At 41.7% G+C, this 17,810-nt stretch overlaps 1 protein-coding gene across 1 annotated transcript in view; it reads left to right on the forward strand.

The window, feature by feature from the left end:
• LOC117531833 (very long-chain acyl-CoA synthetase-like) overlaps positions 1-17,810 on the forward strand; it is a 113,177-nt gene that overhangs the window by 28,722 nt on the left and 66,645 nt on the right. The window lies entirely within an intron of this gene.

Here is a 17,810-nt window from a genome sequence, read left to right on the forward strand (position 1 = left end):
GTACCACTGTGTGTGCAGTAAATTTTGTGTCACTACACCTTATGACATTGATGCTATTGAAAATTTAAACAATAAAAAACTTCTCCAAAATTTTTTTAAAATGCCTTTTTTTTTCAAAACTGAGTTTCTGTAGTGTAATCAGCAGGGTACCACTGTTGTGTGCAGTAAATTGTGTGTCACTACACCTTATGACATTGATGCTATTGAAAATTTAAACAATAAAACCTTCTCCAAAATTTTTTAAAAATGACTTTTTTTTCAAACTGAGTTCTGTAGTGTAATCAGCAGGGTATCACTGTTGTGTGCAGTAAATTTTGTGTCACTACACCTTCTGACATTGATGCTATTGAAAATTTAAACAATAAAAACTTCTCCAAAATTTTTTAAAATGACCTTTTTTTTTCAAAACTGAGTTCTGTAGTGTAATCAGCAGGGTATCACTGTGTGCAGTAAATGTTGTGTCACTCACCCTTCTGACATTGATGCTATTGAAAATTTAAACAATAAAACTTCTCCAAAATTTTTTTCAAATGAGTTTGTTTTTTTTTTTTCAAACTGAGTTCTGTAGTGTAATCCGCAGGGTATCACTGTTGTGTGCAGTAAATTTGTGTCACTACAGCTTATGACATTGATGCTATTGAAAATTTAAACCAATAAAAACTTCTCCAAAATTTTTTTCAATGAGTTTTTTTTTTTTTTTTTTCAAACTGAGTTCTGTAGTGTAATCAGCAGGGTACCTGTGTGCAGTAAATTTTGTGTCACTACACCTTATGACATTGATGCTATTGAAAATTTAAACAATAAAAACTTCTCCAAAATTTTTTAAAATGACTTTTTTTTCAAACTGAGTTCTGTAGTGTAATCAGCAGGGTACCACTGTTGTGTGCAGTAAATTGTGTGTCACTACACCTTATGACATTGATGCTATTGAAAATTTTAAACAATTAAAAACTTCTCCAAAAATTTTTTCAAATGAGTTTGTTTTTTTTTTCAAAACTGAGTTCTGTAGTGTACTCAGCAGGGTACCACTGTTGTGTGCAGTAAATTTTGTGTCACTACACCTTATGACATTGATGCTATTGAAAATTTAAACAATAAAAACTTCTCCAAAATTTTTTAAAATGACTTTTTTTTTTCAAACTGAGTCTGTAGTGTAATCAGCAGGGTATCCACTGTTGTGTGCAGTAAATTTTGTGTCACTACACCTTCTGACATTGATGCTATTGAAAATTTAAACAATAAAAACTTCTCCAAAATTTTTTAAATGACTTTTTTTTTCAAAACTGAGTTCTGTAGTGTAATCAGCAGGGTATCACTGTTGTGTGCAGTAATGTTGTGTCACTACACCTTATGACATTGATGCTATTGAAAATTTAAACAATAAAAACTTCTCCAAAATTTTTTTTCAAATGAGTTTTTTTTTTTTTTTTCAAACTGAGTTCTGTAGTGTGATCAGCAGGGTACCACTGTTGTGTGCAGTAAATTTTGTGTCACTACACCTTATGACATTGATGCTATTGAAAATTTAAACAATAAAAACTTCTCCAAATTTTTTTAAAATGACTTTTTTTCAAACTGAGTTCTGTAGTGTAATCAGCAGGGTACCACTGTTGTGTGCAGTAAATTTTGTGTCACTACACCTTATGACATTGATGCTATTGAAAATTTAAACAATAAAAACTTCTCCAAAATTTTTTAAAATGACTTTTTTTTTCAAACTGAGTTCTGTAGTGTAATCAGCAGGGTACCACTGTGTGTGCAGTAAATTTTGTGTCACTACACCTTCTGACATTGATGCTATTGAAAATTTAAACAATAAAAACTTCTCCAAAATTTTTTAAAATAACTTTTTTTTTCAAACTGAGTTCTGTAGTGTAATCCAGCAGGATATCCACTGTTGTGTGCAGTAAATGTTGTGTCACTACACCTTATGACATTGATGCTATTGAAAATTTAAACAATAAAAACTTCTCCAAAATTTTTTTTCAAATGAGTTTTTTTTTTTTTCAAACTGAGTTCTGTAGTGTAATCAGCAGGGTACCACTGTTGTGTGCAGTAAATTTTGTGTCACTACACCTTATGACATTGATGCTATTGAAAATTTAAACAATAAAAACTTCTCCAAAATTTTTTAAAATGACTTTTTTCAAACTGAGTTCTGTAGTGTAATCAGCAGGGTAACCACTGTTGTGTGCAGTAAATTTTGTGTCACTACCCTTATGACATTGATGCTATGAAAATTTAAACAATAAAAACTTCTCCAAAATTTTTTAAAATGACTTTTTTTTTTCAAACTGAGTTCTGTAGTGTAATCAGCAGGGTACCACTGTTGTGTGCAGTAAATTTTGTGTCACTACACCTTATGACATTGATGCTATTGAAAATTTAACAATAAAACTTCTCACAAAATTTTTTTAAAATGACTTTTTTTTTTCAAACTGAGTTCGTAGTGTAATCAGCAGGGTTATCACTGTTGTGTCAGTAAATTTTGTGTCACTACACCTTCTGACATGATGCTATTGAAAATTTAAAACAATAAAAACTTCTCCAAAATTTTTTTAAAATGACTTTTTTTCAAACTGAGTTCTGTAGTGTAATCAGCAGGGTACCACTGTTGTGTGCAGTAAATTTTGTGTCACTACACCTTATGACATTGATGCTATTGAAAATTTAAACAATAAAAACTTCTCCAAAATTTTTTTCAAATGAGTTTTTTTTTTTTCAAACTGAGTTCTGTAGTGTAATCAGCAGGGTACCACTGTTGTGTGCAGTAAATTTTGTGTCACTACACCTTATGACATTGATGCTATTGAACATTAAACAATAAAAACTTCTCCAAAAATTTTTTAAAATGACTTTTTTTTCAAACTGAGTTCTGTAGTGTAATCCGCAGGGTACTCACTGTTGTGTGCAGTAACTTTGTGTCATACACCTTCTGACATTGATGCTATTGAAAATTTAAACAATAAAAAACTTCTCCAAAAATTTTTTTTCAAATGAGTTTGGTTTTTTTTTCAAACTGAGTTCTGTAGTGTAATCAGCAGGGTACCACTGTTGTGTGCGCAGTAATTTTGTGTCACTAACCCTTATGACATTGATGCAAATTGAAAATTCCAACAATTAAAAAAAATATATATATTTTTTTTTTGCCCCCCCCCCATCTCTCTTCAGGTCATTTGTCTTGTTTTGGTGTGGGAGGGCTTTGTGGGTGGGCAGAAGGATTGTGTGTGTATTGTGTTCTTTTGTCTTGTAAAATGAAAAGGTATAAAGTATAAAAACAAACAAAAAAAAAAATCCAAGATTTTTTTTAAAGTTACATTTTTCCAAACCGAATTCTGTAGTGTAATCAGCAGAACACCACTGTTGTGTGCAGTGAATTTGATGACGTCACACATTAGCATATTGATGCTATTGAAAATTTAAAAAAATAAAAAAAAATCTCCACATTTTCCAAACTGAGCAGTGGAGTATAACAAACAGGAGACCACTGATGTGTTCAGTTAACTGCGGTGACACCACACCTTTTTACAATGAATTCACGTGAATATTTTGAGGCGTCTTTTTTTTTTTTCTTTTTTTTTTTCGTGTTTGCACTTTGTAGACGCTCCCTAAACTCTCTGTCGCCTCCCCGATCAGATCAGTTATTTTCCAGCTCCGAGGACGCGCCTCATAGGATAAAATAAGGTTGTTTCTCCTTGTCTACCTTCCTGTGAGGTTAGAAACTTGTGTTGCTTGTTTTTCTACAACGTGTCTCTTAAGATTAATTGAGCCGTGAACTTCGAATCGAACTTTACTGGAGTTTGAAAAGCGGCCGGTTCAGTTCGAGTCCCGCGATTAAAGCTCCGATCGACCCGCGGTGCAAAAATAATAGTAAAGCGCAGTGACTTGGAGAAGTAACTTTAATCTGATTACGATTTGGAAAGATTAACGCGTTAGATTAATCGTTACTGAAAAAAAGCGGTCAGATTATAGTAACGTTTTACCACGTTTATGTAAACTTTACAATTAATCTGCGGCCTCTTCTTAATCTTAGCAGCTACGTTGAATTCAGCGGGGTTCTGGGATTTTTTTCACGTAAAATCTCAGTCGGAAACACTCGGAAAAACAAGTAACTTTGTTTTCCGCAGTTTTATAGGTATTTGTTTGGCAGTCGCTGACGGATGTGCACGAACTAATCCCAATCTATCATCGGATGAGGACTAACATCATAAATCTAAATAGTTGTGATTTCAGTGTGACACATCCTTTAAAACAATTTTTAAGCAATCAAAAGAAACACTGGTCCAATTAAATGGTGAAAAGTTTAACTTGGAGACATATAACCAAAACATAAATATATAAATAAAATAAAAAGAACAATGCGTTTCAAATTTCAGTTCCTCATTCGTGGCAGATGTATTCATTCAAAGTACATTCTGTTTTCAAGCACAAATTCAGTTTTAATTCCATGTCATCTTAATTCTTCAATACATTTGGAACCCATTTGGTTAAGGGTTATATAAAGGTAAATCTAAGTGCAGTTTTTTTGAGGTTGTAAAAATATTGCAGATGTCTTAATCTCAGATAGTAAAGTTCACAACAGTGTGTCATTCCTGCACAGACTGGACCTGCGGTCAGCTCAAAAACCTTCACAAAGATAACAGCCAAACCTTGAGTACAGGACACAGAGTAAAAGTGAAGAAAATGTTCTCTTTTTATGACGTGATGATTGCTGCTTTGTTTCAGCATACACAGACCGGCTAATCTGATACACCCACACACACACACACGCACACAAAAGTTGCTCAAAGTTCAAGAGGAGTAAATAGTTTGTGTGTACACAGCGGTAATGTAAACCCAGTAGAAGCAAGTAGAAACCTTTGCAGGACTGAAACCAGTTTTCTCTTTTATAATGATCTCATATTTTCTTTACACCGTGTTTGCAGGTTTGGCAATTTTGCCGTTTCTGCTTTACGCAAGAAATCCTTATATTTGGGCAGATTTGAATTATGCATTCACTGTCATTAACATCGGGTTCCACCTAAATAGATACAGTAAAAGGAAGCCTTTCTACAGCATTCTGGACTGTTTTCTGGACAAAGTAGCGAGACATCCTGACAAACAGTTTCTAGTTTTTGAGGAGCGCTGCTACACTTACAGCCAAGCCGACAAAGAAAGCAACAAAGCGGCCAGAGCTCTGAGGACGCACGGCCACCTGGAGCAGGGAGACACGGTGGCCCTGTTCCTGGGAACGAGCCTCTCTTCGTGTGGATCTGGCTCGCTGTGGCCAAGCTGGGATGTACAGCTGCTCTCCTCAACTACAACATCAGAATCCAAATCTTTGCTGCACTGTTTTCTCCTGCTGTGATGCCAAAGTGCTGGTGGCTGGTGCTGGTAAGACGCACACACACACACACACACACACACACACACACACACACACACACCACACACACACACACACACACACCACACACACACACCACACACACACACACCCCACACACACACACAACACACACACACAGGACCATGATCCTGCTCCTTGACATTAAGAAGAAAATATACTTCACCTTTTATGCATCAGAATGTTTCTCATACAGTAGTGTTCAGAATAATAGTAGTGCTATGTGACTAAAAAGATTAATCCCAGGTTTGAGTATATTTCTTATTGTTACATGGGAAACAAGGTACCAGTAGATTCAGTAGATTCTCACAGATCCAACAAGACCAAGCATTCATGATATGCACACTCTTAAGGCTATGAAATGGGCTATTAGTAAAAAAGTAGAAAAGGGGGTGTTCACAATAATAGTAGTGTGGCATTCATCAGTGAGTTTGTCAATTTTGTGGAACAAACAGGTGTGAATCAGGTGTCCCCTATTTAAGGATGAAGCCAGCACCTGTTGAACATGCTTTTCCTCTTTGAAGCCTGAGGAAAATGGGACGTTCAAGACATTGTTCAGAAGAACAGCGTAGTTGATTAAAAAGTGATTGGAGAGGGGAAAACTTACATGCAGGTGCAAAAAATTCTAGGCTGTTCATCTACAATGATCTCCAATGCTTTCAGATGGACAAAAAAAAACAGGACGCGTGGAAATGGATAGAAGAATAACCAGAATGCCAAGGCTCACCCATTGATCAGCTCCAGGGTGGTCAGAGACAGTCTGGAGTTATGTGTAAGTGCTGTGACAGAAGACGCCTGTGTGAAGCTAATTTATTTGCAAGAATCCCCCGCAAAGTCCCTCTGTTAAATAAAGACGTGCAGAAAGAGGTTACAATTTGCCAAAGAACACATCAACTGGCCTAAAGAGAAATGGAGGAATATTTTGTGGACTGATGAGAGTAAAACTGTTCTTTTTGGGTCCAAGGGCTACAGACAGTTTGTGAGACGACCCCCAAACTCTGAATTCAAGCCACAGTTCACAGTGAAGACAGTGAAGCAAGCATCATGATATGGGCATGTTTTCCTACTATGGTGTTGGGTCTATATATCGCATACCAGGTATCATGGATCAGTTTGGATATGTCAAAATACTTGAAGAGGTCATGGTCGCCTTATGCTGAAGAGGACATGCCCTTGAAATGGGTGTTTCAACAAGCAATGACCCAAGCACACTAGTAAATGAACAAAATCTTGGTTCCAAACCAACAAAATTAATGCCTCGCAGATGTGAAGAAATCATGAAAAACTGTGGTTGTACAACTAAATACTAGTTTAGTGATTCACAGGATTGCTAAAAAAGCAGTTTGAACATAATAGTTTTGAGTTTGTAGAGTCAACAACAGATGCTACTATTATTGTGAACACCCCCTTTTCTACTTTTTTTTTTTTACTAATAGTACAATTTCATAGCCTTAAGAGTGTGCATATCATGAATGCTTGGTCTTGTTGGATTTGTGAGAATCTACTGAATCTACTGGTACCTTGTTTCCCATGTAACAATAAGAAATATACTCAAAACTTGGATTAATCTTTTTAGTCACATGGCACTACTGAGTTAAAAAAACCTGTCACGAAAATTTGACTCATTTTGTGATGGAAGGACGAAAAAAATGTGAATACAGATAGGTTATAAGATTGTTCTTAAAATATATTTTTGATAACACTTTACAATAAGAGTGCATTAATTAATTGGCATTGGTTAACCTGGTAATAAGCATTAAGTAACAATTAAATGTTAATAATCCATCCATTAATTGTTTATTAATGGTACTTGTGTTAGTTAATGCTGCAGTTAGCAATATCCCACAGTGATTGATGAGTTGAGTGTGTTTTGTAATGCTTTATTAATGGTGTTTATTATCTTTATAAATTATTAAATGATGCATTAATTTGCCAGAAGGCTATCACTAGTATTTTCTCCACTTTCCCGTCAATTTACTGCTGATGAATTGTACGTTAGGTGGAGTTTTCCGGGAGACTGATTCTGCTTTTTTTTTTTTTTTTTTCCGTCTGAGATATGGATAGCGGGGTGGCTACTGAACACAGGATGCCGGATTGACAGACTGCACACTGCAGTCTGCGTTTGGAATGGACATTGCCGTGGGAACAGGCCCACTGATGGCATGAGGATTGCTGGATGACCCCTGCCAGTGGCATAACTCCCTGTGTGGATTTCTCATCAAATACTATTCTTTTGTTTTATGTCACCTTTTGATTTCCTGTCTTCTGTTTCTTCACCTTTGTATACACTTGTAAAAACCTTGTAATTGAGGGTCACCCCTCTGAGTCTGGTCTGCTTGAGGTTTCTTCCTCAACATCGTCATGTTGCCTGTGATGTTGCTCTATGGGTTGGTAAGGTTAGACCTTTCTTGTGTGAAGCTCCTTGAGGCAGCTTTGTTGTGATTTGGTGCTATATAAATTCAGTGAATTGAACTGAATTGTGACTGAAGACTCTACCGTACGTTACAGCCTTATTCCAAAATGGAGTATATTCATTTTTTCCTCAAATTACTGCTCACAACACCCCATAATGAGAAAATGGAAAAAAAAATTTTTTTAAGTTTTTACAAATTTATTTTATAAAACCCCAACAAGAAATCACATGTACAGAATTTTTCAGTTTATTTTTCAATTTATATCACACCAAATTGTGACAACGTCGCTTCAAGGCGCTTCACATAAAACAGCTCAAAAACAATTAAAACATCAAAAACACAATTAAAAGTTCACAATTAAACACAAGAAAAAGTAAAATAACTCAAAAGAATTAAAAAGGATGCCAGGAGAGCATTACACAAAACAGGAGCACAGTACGAAATGCTTACATGTGTGAACATTCACAGCGTTTGCTCAATACTTTGTTGATGCACCTTTGTCAGCAATTACAGCCCCAAGTCTTCTTGAATATGATGCCATAAGCTTGGTGCACCTATCTTTGGGCGTTATGCCCATTCCTCTTTGCAGCACCTCTCAAGCTCCATCAGGTTGGATGGGGAGCGTCAGTGCACAGCCATTTTTCAGATCTCTGCAGAGATGTTCAATCAGATTCAGGTCTGGGCTCTGGTGGACCACTCAAGGACATTCACAGAGTTGTCCTGAAGCCACTCCTTTGATATCTGGCTGTGTGCTTAGGGTCATTGTCCTCCTGAAAGATGAGCCATCACCCCAGTCTGAGGTCAAGAGCGCTCTGGAACAGGTTTTCATCCAGGGTGACTCTGTAAATGGTAATGGTAAATATTAAATGGGCTGCATTTATATAGTGCTTTTCCATCTGCATCAGATGCTCAAAGGGCTTTACAATTATGCCTCACATTCACCATTCACACAGACACACTCACACTGATGTCAGGGTGCTGCCATGCAAGGTGCTCACTACACACCGGGAGCAACTCAGGGATTAAGGACTGTAGCCCTCTGGTCTGAAACACAATGTTTAACCACTAGACCAGTGGTTTTCAACCTGTGAGGTGTGCCCCTCCAGGGGGCGCCAGAGTTCTTCAGGGAGGTGCAGAAAATAACTGTAAACACTGTGAAGAAGAAGGGGGAAAAGGAAAAAAAAAACTTGTTAGGTAACATACCAGGAGCAAATTGGATACATTGTAATGCATAAATCTACCAGTGAGGAGTTTGTGGCAACCAAAAAAGAAGAAAGTAGAGGATGATCTACGTTTGCTCCTCTTCACAGTGTTAAAAAAGTTGAATTAATATTTATGTTAAAATGTGTTAGTTATGCCAAAGACGCTTAAAAACACACAGAAATGTAAAAAAAAAAAAAAAAAAAAAAAAACAGTTTAAAATATGACAAAAGGTAAAAATAGAAGAATAGAAAGTTTTTAAAAAAACACGTTTAAAAGTTTTATAAGGGTGTAAAATGTGTGAAAAAATAGAAAGTACTTTAAAAACATGTTTAAAATGTTTACAAAGGCTGTAAAATGTGTAGATCCATAGACAGTTCCTTAAAAACACACATATATATATATATACATATATATATATATATATATATATATATATACATATATATATTACATATATATATATATATATATATATATATAATGTGTTTAACATGTGTAAAGACTAAAAAGAAACACACGAAGATGTTGAAATTGTGTGTCGTTGAGGTGTGCAGCTATTCATTTGTTCTCTGGGGGGGCTCACTCTCCTGCACTAGACCATCCCCTCCCCTCTGTACATTGCTGCTTTCATCTTTCCTTCAATCCTGACTAGTCTCCCAGTTCCTGTTGCTGAAAAACATCTCCACAGCATGATGCTGCCACCACCATGCTTCACTGTAGGGATGGTGCCTGGTTTCCTCCAAACATGACGCCTGGCATTCAGTCCAAACAGTTTCAACCTTTGTCTTATCAACCAGAGGATTTTGTTTCTCATGGTCTGAGAGTCTTCACGTAGTTTTTGGAAAACTCCAGGTGGGCTGCCATGTGCCTTTTACTAAGGAGTGGCTTCTGTCTAGCCACTCTACCATACAGGCCTGGTTGGTGGATTGCTGTAGAGATGGTTGTCCTTCTGGTAGGTTCTCCTCTCTCCACAGAGGAATTCTGGAGCTCTAACAGAGTGACCATCAGGTTCTTGGTCACTTCCTTGACTTGACTTGACTAAGGCCCTTCTCCCCCAATCGCTCAGTTTAGACGGGCGGCCAGCTCTAGGAAGAGTCATGGTGGATGTGAACATCTTTCCATTACAGATGATGGAGGCAACTGTGCTCATTGGGACCTTCAAAGCAGCAGAAATTTTTCTGTACCCTTCCCCAGATTTGTGCCTCGAGACAATCCTGTCCTGGAGGTCTACAGACAATTCCTTTGACTTCATGCTTGGTTTGTGCTCTGACATGCACTGTTAACTGTGGGACCTTATATGTAGACAGGTGTGTGCCTTTCCAAATCATGTCCAATCAACTAAATTTTCCCCAGGTGGATTTCAATTAAGCTGTAGAAACATCTCAAATAGGATCAGTTGAAACAGGATGCACCTGAGCTCAATTTTGAGATTCATGGAAAGGCTGTGAATACTTACAGTATGTACATCATGGGATTTCTTAGTTTGTTTTGTTTTGTTTTATAAATTTGCAAACAAAAAAATTGACATTGTCATTATGGGGTACTGTGTGTAGAATTTTTGGAGAAAAAAGAATTTCATCCATTTTGGAATAATGCTGTAACTTAAAAAAATGATAAGCGCTGTGAATATTTTCCGGACCCACTGTAACTACCATATGCATAGAAGAACATTTGATGCTGCAATACTCACAGTTTCATGGTTGACTGAGCAAGAAAAAAACACTATCAAAACAAAGACATGTAATATAAGGTCGGCTCTTCCGTGTACCTTTTAGAATTGAATAGAATATCTTTGTCTATCCCAAAAAGGTCACAGAAATTCTTTTTCAAGTGGCTCATAAAAACACATTAATACTCACACAAAACATCACTGTTCACTTTTTTAAAAAAAGGACAGTTGACAACACAAGTGTCTATCTGGTCTTGTTGAGGATGGCTACAGCAGAGGGGATTAAAGATTCCTTCTAGTATTTTTGCAGGCCAGAGGACTTTGTACCGCTTGCCTGATGGCAGAAACTGGAAGGAGTGGTGAAACGGGTGTGAGGGGTCCTCAGTGATCAGGGTGGCTTTCCTGATTACAGAGCGATTATATAGTTCAGACTTCAGAGGGGTTTGGAGTGAACCAAATAGTTTGTGAGAATGACTGATAATGCGGAAAAGTTTATTTTTGTGTTTAATCGTGATGAGGTTGCACCAGGATAAAATATTGAAGGTAAGGAGTGATTCAATGAGCGAGAAATGTCCTTGCTGACATGGAACGTCCTCGGTTTCCTCAGCAGGTAGAGACACTGTTGTGCTTTTTTATAAACAGTGCCCAAGCAGAGGGTCACCCCTTTGAGTCTGGTCTGCTTGAGGTTTCTTCCTCAGAGGGAGTTTTTCCTTACCACTGTTGCTCTGGGGGTTGGTAAGGTTAGACCTTGTGTGAAGCCCCTTGAGGCAACCTTGTTGTGATTTGGTGCTATATAAATGAAAATAAATTGAAATTGAACTTGTCACTGTGTGTTGAGAAGGACAGGCAGGTGTTGATCTCTGTTCCGAGGTACTTGAATGACTGAACCTACTTCACCATCTGACCCTCGACACTGAGTGGCTGGAACAGTGAATATGGTGTTTTGTCTCTGCCCCCACAGCATAGCTCCTTGATCTTAGAAACGTTCAGTTCCAGGGAATGCTCAGAAAATGTCTGGACCAAGTTGCTGACTGTGTGCTGGTCGTGGAACAGAGCGTCAGTGTCAAGTGTACCACCAAAGCCATGTCATCAGCATATTTAAGAAGAGTCATTCTGAGTCATTCAGAGCTGCAGGAGATGCTATTGGTATAGACCGAGAAGAGAATGGGAGATAAAACACAGCCTTGTGGGAGTCCTATTTTTAAATCAATATAAAAATAAAGCCAGCAACACTCAAGTGTCCTTATTAATAAAGGTTTTAATGACTCACGGCAAGGTGACAGGATCAGGAGCACAGACGCATTTCAACTAGGTCTTCCTCAGTGTGTGCAAGTTCAAAAAATGCAATTTGGAGCAGTTAGGAGGCTATTCAAACAGGCCAACTAGTAAGATATCTCTCCTGAAAATGATCTTTGCCATATCACGTGAGGTAAACCTGGCCTACGATTGGATTTTGGAAAACCATGTGACAGACATCATCACACATCTTCTATGAGGAGTACTAAGATGGCCGACGGTGGATCGAAAGTCCGCGGAATTAACTTTTCAGCAAATAAAGTACATTTGTATCTCATATTAAAAAGTTATTTACAATTTAGTAAATGCGTCGGCCCCAGAGGGTTAATGGCGAATGGCAGTAATTCCCAGAACCCTTCCGGACGACCAGTGAATCTGAATGTTTCAACTTCTTAGCAGTAAACGAAAGTTTTTCATGCTAGAAATAAGGTCTATACAACGTGAGCTTAATAAAAAGCGTGAACGACGCAATGAAGCACAATTGACACATTACTACATAAACTGAGTTAATCAAATTGAATTGAACTGAAACGGGAGAAATGTGGGGTGAATGTAATCGCAAAATTATTACAAACAACATCCTTATAAACTTACTTCTATGCTTGTGTCAGCCGATCAGTGCAATGTGACGGCGAACTACCGGGTGTTGTGAAAGTGTAGGCGATGAGGCACGGGCAGAGGCTGGAGGAGGCCTTGGGCCTTGTGGTGGTCGGCTTTGCCCCTGGCACTGCTGGTGCAGGCCTGGACATACTCTCGGATGTCGGCTTCCATAGACGCCCACCAGAAGCGCTGCCGGACCACTGCCACGGTCCTTCGCACCCCTGGATGACAGGAGAGCTTGGAACCGTGACAGAAGTCTAAGACCGCAGCCCTGGCCTCTGGTGGGACGTACAATTTGTCCTTCGGACCTGTCCCCGGGTCCAGGGTCCGTGTCAGGGCCTCCCGGACGGTCTTCTCCATGTCCCAGGTGAGGGTGGCCACGACAGTGGACTCGGGGATGATGGTTTCCGTCGGGTCTGACAGCTCGGTCTTGACCTCCTCTTCATGCACCCGGGACAGGGCGTCAGATCGTTGGTTTTTCATCCCGGGGTGGTAGGTAATCCGAAAGTCAAAACGCCCGAAGAACAGTGACCAGCGGGCTTGCCTGGGGTTCAGACGCCTGGCGGTCCGAATGTACTCAAGGTTCCGATGGTCCGTGAAAACCGTAAATGGTACCGATGCTCCCTCCAACAGGTGTCTCCACTCCTCAAGAGCCTCCTTCACCGCAAGAAGTTCCCTATTGCCGACGTCATAGTTCCTTTCAGCCGGGGTCAACCTGCGGGAAAAGTAGGCACATGGATGGAGAACCTTGTCGGACTCCCCGCTCTGGGATAGCACGGATCCTATCCCGGAGTCAGAGGCGTCCTCTTCAACTACAAACTGGCTATTGGGATCGGGCTGCACCAGAACCGGTGCAGTCGAGAACCGGCATTTCAACTCCCTAAACGCGGCTTCGCACCGATCCGACCAGGTGAAGGGGACTTTCGTGGAGGTCAGGGCTGTCAGGAGGCTAACTACCTGACTGTAGCCCTTGATGAACCTCCGGTAGAAATTTGCAAAACCGAGGAACTGTTGCAGTTTCCTACGGTTTGTTGGTTGGGGCCAATCTCTCACCGCCGCAACCTTGGCCAGGGGCGACGGAGTTGGAGGAGATTATGAACCCAGGAAGGACAAAGAAGTGCGGTGGAAACTCGCATTTCTTGCCCTTCACAAACAGCCGGTTCTCCAACACCACTGTAGGACCTGACGTACATGCTTGACATGGTCTCAGGATCCGAAGAAAAGATGAGATATCGTCTAGATATACGATGACAAAACCGATGCAGGAAGTCCCACAAGACGTCATTAACCAACGCTTGGAACGTCGCGGGCGCATTGGTGAGGCCGAACGGCATGACCAGGTACTCAAAGTGACCTAACGGGGTGTTAAATGCCGTCTTCCACTCGTCTCCCTCCCGGATCCGAACCAGGTGATAAGCATTCCTAAGATCCAATTTTGTGAAAATTTGGGCTCCATGCAAAGGCGTGAACACTGAATCCAACAGAGGTAACGGGTATCGGTTATGAACCGTGATCTCGTTCAGCCCTCTGTAATCAATGCATGGACGGAGTCCGCCGTCCTTCTTGCCCACAAAAAAGAAACCAGCACCCATCGGGGAGGTGGAGTTCCGGATCAACCCGGCAGCTAACGAGTCCCAGATGTAGGTCTCCATTGATTCGCGTTCCGGACGTGAGAGGTTGTACAGCCTGCTGGACGGGTACTCAGCGCCCGGTATCAAATCAATGGCACAATTGTACGGACGGTGTGGGGGCAGCGTGAGTGCCAGATCCTTGCTGAAGACGTCAGCAAGGTCATGGTACTCAGCTGGCACCGCCGCCAGATTGGGGGGGACTAAAATCTCCTCCTTAGCTGTCACACCGGGTGGAACCGCGGATCCTAAACACTCCCGGTGGCAGGTTTCGCTCCACTGAACCACAACCCCAGACGGCCAATCAATCCGGGGATTGTGTTTTAACACCCATGGAAAACCCAAAATCACTCGGGAGGTAGATGGTGTTACATAAAACACAATCTCCTCCCTGTGATTCCCAGATACAACCAAAGTCACGGGCTGTGTCTGGTGTGTGATTAGTGGAAGAAGGGTGCCATCTAGTGCCCGCACCGACAATGGTGACGGTAAGGCCACTAGAGGGAGCCCAACCTCCTTTGCCCATCTGCTATCCAGCAGATTCCCCTCCGACCCCGTGTCCACCAGTGCTGGGGCGTGAAGGGTTAGATCCCCACTCAGGATCGTGATTGGGATACGTGCAGATTTTCGGGGTCTCCCCATGTGGGTATTGTAACCCACCCTTAGCCCAGTCTCTAAGGACGAGTACTGCTGTTTTGACCGTTTGGGGCATTCTCTCTGTGTGTGCTCGGTTGAGCTGCAGAGAAAACACTCTCCACGGATCAGCCTCCTTTGTCTCTGATCTGATCGCTTTTTGGCCCTGCTCGTTTCCATAGCAACGTCAGCAGGGGGAGCTGTCATCATGTGGAGAGCCCTGGCTGTGGAGCGTGGGGAAGTCGGCTCCCTTTCGGACCTGGGAGGAAGAGGGACGGCTTGTGCCTGACCACGCCCTTCGTCTCGCTCCCGTCGGTGTTCTGTTAATCGGTTGTCTAACCGTATAACCAGGTCGATAAGCCCGTCTAAATCCCGCGGCTCGTCCTTCGCCACCAGGTGCTCCTTAAGGACCAGAGACAGTCCGTTTACAAAGGCGGTGTGGAGCGCAACAGCATTCCAGCCGGCTCGCGCTGCCGCGATGCGGAAGTCGACTGCATACTTCGCCCCGCTCTGACATCCCTGTCTTATCGACAGCAGCATGCTTGAAGCGGTCTCGCCTCTATGAGGGTGGTCGAACACCTGTCGGAACTCCCTCACAAACTCAGTGTAAACCGTTAGGAGCCGTGAATTCTGCTCCCAGAGCGCCGTAGCCCAGGCACGTGCCTCTCCTCGAAGCAAATTTATAACGTAAGCCACCCGGCTAGCGTCTGACGCGTACATGACGGGACGCTGTGAAAAGACGAGCGAGCACTGCATCAAGAAGTCCGCACACGTCTCCACACAACCTCCGTACGGCTCCGGAGGGCTTATGTATGCTTCAGGGGAAGGTGGGGGGGTTCGTTGAACGACCAGTGGAATGTCTGTCTCTGGCATTCAGTCAGCAGGAGGAGGTGCTGCAGCAGCGCCCTGAGCGTGCGCTTCCACCTGGGTGGTGAGAGCCTCCATCCTTTGATTGAGAACAATGCTCTGCTCGGTAACTAAGTCCAACCGAGCAGTAAAAGCGGTTAAAATGTGCTGCAGCTCACCTAACACGCCTCCTGCTGGCGCCTGTGCACCTCGCTCTTCCATTGGCTGTTCAAGCGATGGTTGACGCCCCTCGGGATCCATGACGCTGGCCGAGAAATCCTGTTGTGAAAGTGTAGGAACACGGACCCACAACAGGGGGCGTAAAAGAACGGGCAATGGTTAAGCCAAACAGTAACAATTTAATGTTGTAAATTGTGCACAACGGAATACAGACAACAATCAGTTTGGGACTACAGTCAATTACACGTTGGGTGACGTGTGGGCAGGCTTGAGGATAGGAGACGTCCGTCCAGAACCGAGCCGGATCCCACACGGCCCGCACTGCCAACGGACCTGAAGAACACCGGAGCCGCCAAGTCCTGGGTCCCCAGGTGGTCACCGTCTTCAGCTGTCAGACCTGGTACTGCTCCAAGGTAGCTGATTTCTCGGCGGGGAGGTGGAGTTGCAGTCCGGCCTTTATGGTGATGGTGTTGAGTAGTGGATGAGTGACAGCTGGTACGGATGATGAGTGACAGCTGTCACTCCCGGTCGCTCCGACGCCCTCTCGTGCTTGAAGCCCGCACTTCAAGCAGGGCGCCATCTTGTGGTGGTGGGCCAGCAGTACCTCCTCTTCAGCGGCCCACACAACACCGGGGCTGGTGATAAACACATTTAAGCAGGGATGTAAGCAGCTCTCAGTTGAATGAAGTCAGAGCTCCATCTACTGGACAAACGGTGCAAGGACATTTTACATTGCCGACACAAACATTGTTTCAGTAATTGTTCTGTTAATGAGAAATTATCTGCGTTCTGTTGGCAGAATTTTTGCCGATAGTGAGTACTTTGAAAAGAGCTTATATCGGTCGGGCTCTACCAAGAATAAAATCCTCGTGTGTGGGTGTGCAGGGTCCAGATGTTTGGTGATGCCGGTGTCTAAAAGGGTGAGACTTCTACACCTTTCGTATGTATCGTTTATGTTTTCTTTTAATGGTTGAGCTGGGATGGAAAAGTAGCAAATAAAACTTGTCCATGTCCAGGCTCTCGAATGGTGTGCTCTCTTAATTTAATTTCAAAATCACTGAAGCACACAACCCTCCTCACCATAAGCAGGTAATGGTCCATAAGACAACGTGGCTGTGAAACAGTTGAGCACCAAATTGTCCAGTTAGCATTGAGTTATTAAAATGAGAAACAGCAGAAACTGAAATAGATGCATATGCAGATTGTATACCCATCGATGTGTCATGCATATGGTCTCTTGGATGCCTGTCTGGTGTGGATTGTCTCAATAAATAAAAAATAAAAAAGTGTTCCACAGACATGTTCTAACAACACGGAGATAATGATGATAATAATATAAGTTGTTTCAGCTTCTCCTTTTTTCATTTGGGGTCACTGCAGCCGATATCGAGCTGTGTGTTTATTTGGCACAAGTTTTACACTGGATGTTCTTCTTGACTCATAGGCAGGGGTGGCCTTGAACCTGGAACCTTCTGCTCTAGAAAGAAGTGCACTGCCTAATAGTATTACTAATAATAATAATAGTAATAATAATAACAATAATGATGACTAAGAAGAAGATGACAATGAAGACAACTAATAATAATAATAAGAAGAAGAAGAAGAATACAAAGACCAGAGTCAGGTCTGGGAACATGTGTTGATGCTGCACCCACCACACTGCAGAACTGTCTTGGTTCCTGGATAGAAACCACCCACCCAGACAAGCTGTCCATCTCAACCCTCACACTCCTTCCTCAAGACTGAGGCACCTGCAAGTCTGATCTTACCCAGGGAATTATCAAAATGTCATAACTGATATTCCTTCACAATGCAAGTGGCACTGTTCCTCCGAGTCTCCTTAAGCAGCCATTAAACATTCACAGTTGACCATCTTGAAAAATTCGTCATTACAAACAGGTGTGTCTGTTCCAGGCTATTTCTGTATTAATGGGTGTTTTGAGCTTGGATTTGCT

The sequence above is a fragment of the Thalassophryne amazonica genome, chromosome 2 (genome assembly GCF_902500255.1).
Source record: "Thalassophryne amazonica chromosome 2, fThaAma1.1, whole genome shotgun sequence".
NCBI classification, from domain to species: Eukaryota; Metazoa; Chordata; class Actinopteri; order Batrachoidiformes; family Batrachoididae; genus Thalassophryne; species Thalassophryne amazonica.